This window comes from Ochotona princeps, chromosome 29 (assembly GCF_030435755.1).
Source record: "Ochotona princeps isolate mOchPri1 chromosome 29, mOchPri1.hap1, whole genome shotgun sequence".
Taxonomy (NCBI): domain Eukaryota; kingdom Metazoa; phylum Chordata; class Mammalia; order Lagomorpha; family Ochotonidae; genus Ochotona; species Ochotona princeps.
In genome coordinates, this window is record NC_080860.1 from 2391403 (window position 1) to 2394837 (window position 3435).

The 3435-nt window shown below is 52.8% G+C and overlaps 1 pseudogene; it reads left to right on the forward strand.

The window, feature by feature from the left end:
• Window positions 1–1406: 1406 nt before the first annotated feature.
• LOC101524826 (small ribosomal subunit protein uS12-like) lies at window positions 1407–1817 on the forward strand (annotated as a pseudogene).
• The last annotated feature ends 1618 nt before the right edge of the window (window positions 1818–3435 follow it).

Genomic DNA, 3435 nt, shown 5'->3' on the forward strand with positions numbered 1-3435 from the left:
TAAGACCAAAGCCTTCAGGCCTTACCACATCTCTTCATTCTCAGCTGGAAAAGCAGGGCACTCCACGCCCGCTGTGGCCTGCCCTGGTAAGGGCAGTGTCTTGGCTATTGGATTGGCTACCAGGAGCAGTAGCAGCTGAACTTGCCCTCCCTGCCTGGCCCCCCAAGTGGCTGGGTGAGGGACCAATCCTCCACCCAGACTAGGACTGCAGGGCACAGCTGGCAAAGCCCAGGAATTCACACTTCCGTCCTTCTCTGTTAAACACGCGTGGCAACACAGCAAGTTGGAGATGCCCACAGCAGCCAGCCCTTGCGTGTCTGACGTGAGACCACCTGGCCTTGCAGAACCTGAGACCCACCCCACCACCACCAAACCACAAGGAGGCTGCATCCCCCGAGCCAGGCACATCTATTTCCACTACCTGGACCAGATTGGCCAGACCGAGAACAATGTATCTATAAAATGCAATGACATATTAATGCAAACCTTAAAAAAGATAAAATGCCTTTTATCTAGGTCTTAGGAAAATTTAATAAAGAATTAACTGTTTGCAATGCCACGGAATTTCACTCAAGGCTTCCTGGACATCAGGACTTTTTAGCTCATTAACTTTGAACAGACAAGCTGCCCCCCACAACCTGGGGACACACACTTGCCATTGTGCACTGCCGTGGAAAAGCCATCAAAATCCCACTCCAGCCCCAGGTAAACCCCAGAATTCCCTGGCACCATGTCTAGAGCTTTCCACACAGCCTCACAACCACCCCACATGCTACTCCTACCTCAACACTACATACTACTAGGACTGCTAATGTCCACGTTTCACAGAGGAAGACACAGGCCCACACAGCAGAGCAGAGACTCGAACCCACACACACTTGCTGGGGAGCCCACAGGAAGCATCTCCACGCACCCTGTCCACCTTGGTCCCCACCACAGCCATCAACGCTTGAGACGGGGCCAGGCACGTAGGGGCTGAATGCTGCACATCACCTCATGCCACCACTCAAGCTGTTAGCTGTAGCCCAACACTCCGGTCAGTCGCTGAGACAGCTTGGACATGCAGATCTACTTTTTCTATGTAAACATCAGGCATTTCCTATGGCAACAAAGCATCACCAGCCAGAGATGCTCTATGTGTGAAATCTTTGCCACACGTCAAGGGCACAGCAGGAAACAGGAATGCGAAAATGCCTTACCGATACTGTATTCATATTGGTTGCATGCCAGAAGATGACATTTGTATCCTGGGTTAAACAAAGCACATTGTTCAAACAAACATCACCTGCTTCTTCCTTTGCCCATGTGGCTACTGGAAAGCTTCACGTGTGGGAGCTTGCACGCAGTGCCTTCTGGGTGCCTGGCGCTGCGTCTCTCTCTTTCGCTCAGGCCCGCACGTCGGCAAGATGGGCAAGTGCCACGGCCTCCACAGGCCAGGAAGCTCTGCAGCCACTGGAGGGACCAGTGGCATGACAAGCAGTACAAGAAGGCGCACCTGGGCACAGCCCTCAAGGCCAACCCCTTCGGGGCACCTCCACACCAAGGGGATCATGTTGGACAAAGTGGGGGTCAAAGCTAAGCAGCCCAACTCGACCATCAGGAAGTGAGTCCAGGGGCAGCTGATCACAAACGGCAAGAAGATGGCAGCCTTCGCACCCATCGTTTGGCTGCCTCAACAACGAAGTGCAGTTGGCTGGATTTGGGCGGAAAGGCCACGCCGAGGCTGACTTTCCTGAATCCACTTCAAGGTGGTCAAAGGAGCAAACATGTCCCTCTCGGCCTTACACAAAGGCAAGAAAGAGAGACCAAGATCATAAATGTTGCTGTCAGAAATATGTTAATAACTTTTTCATATTCAAAAAAAGAAAGAAAACTTCTTATGTTGTATGATGCTCCCATTACCTCTGGTGGGCGGCTCTGCCCTGGGTGACGTTGCTGCCAGCTCTGAAAGCTCCAGGTGGTGCTGGCGCTTAGCACAACCGTCAGCAGTGGCAGCTGTCCAGCCACAGTGCGAGATGCCTCCCGCTTGGGTAGCAGTTGTTCACATTAGACAAAACCAAAGCTCTGTGTTGTCCAGAGACCAGCCCAGTCCACAGTGGAGCACTCCCCAGTCCTGCCTCCTGGGCTGGCAGCCCACAGTGTCATCTGTCAAGTGTCACCTTAAGGGGGACACTAGACATCACCCCGCACAGCACAGCCACAGACACCAAGTTGGAGCAAGGCCTCATGCAGGAGATGGACGGCCCACTCCTGCCCAGAGCCTGTCCTCCACGCAGCCTGGGTTGCACATCCCTAGTCCCTTCCAGCTCCTCCCCAGAAGGATGGGTCCCACGCCAGTCGCCCTGGGAGCTGCTGACAGATCTCCCACAGCATCCTCATTGTGGGAGCAGCCTCATTGGCTCCACAACCCTGGACCCTGGGCCCTGGGCTGTCCCCCAGAGGACCCCTCCAGCCACTTCTCTCCAGAACAGAGGCACAAGACAATTGTCCTCCTAACGGGTTCTTCTTTTGAGCTAACAAGCAGCTTTAGCTCTCTCCAATTGTTTCCATGCTTAATCAAGCCTGACTATTGTTAACTTGTGCTCACTTTCTGTTTGTACTTTTCTTCAGTGGCGTTTGCTTATGGTAGAGAAATTGTAAACACCGAAAAGCTTGGGGAGGCTCATGAGTGCACGATCCGACCCCCGCTGGCCCCTCGGCACACACCCGCTGCGTCTCCATGGATGCCTCATTGGGCACACCCCTTCATTCTGCATTCTTCCTCCCACTTAGCTTAGCATGAACGATTGCTCCTATTCTTACACATTCTTTGTATACAACACATAAAAGACTACCTGAGATGCCATTGGACGGCTCTTGCTCCCTAAATCACTCTCCTGCCTGAAGCCACCTCATGCGTATTTGAGGAGTCATGGAATCAACTGCCTACTACCTTCCTCTGGAGCCAGCTCTGTCAGCCTCGGCTTCCACCCCACGGGTGGAGGAACTGAGCTCCGAACAGCCTCAACTGTCCTTGGGACGATGAACAAGTGGTAGGGAGGTAGTCATGGCCCGGTGCTTGACATGAGCCAGAGACCTGATGGCATCCATCATTATTCTATCAAAGGAATCATACCCCATCATTGGAAAAGCCAGCTGTTTCTCATTTCTCACCATTATAAACAACAAACTGCATCAAGTCTGGTCCACTTTTCCCACCAGAGCTTATTTGCCTGAAGTAGGTTTCAGTAATGAAGTTACTGTGCCAAACAATACCCAGGTATCATTGAAGTCTTGACCACTCCTGTCTTCCTTCACACGACCACTGTGGCCAGCAAGGCATGCATCCTGTCCAGTGGCTGGAAGTTCCTGGCACAAAACAACCATCCCCATCGTGCTCACACAATCTTTAAAGCATGGGGACAGGCCGTCCACGCCAGCCGGGAAGACTTCGGT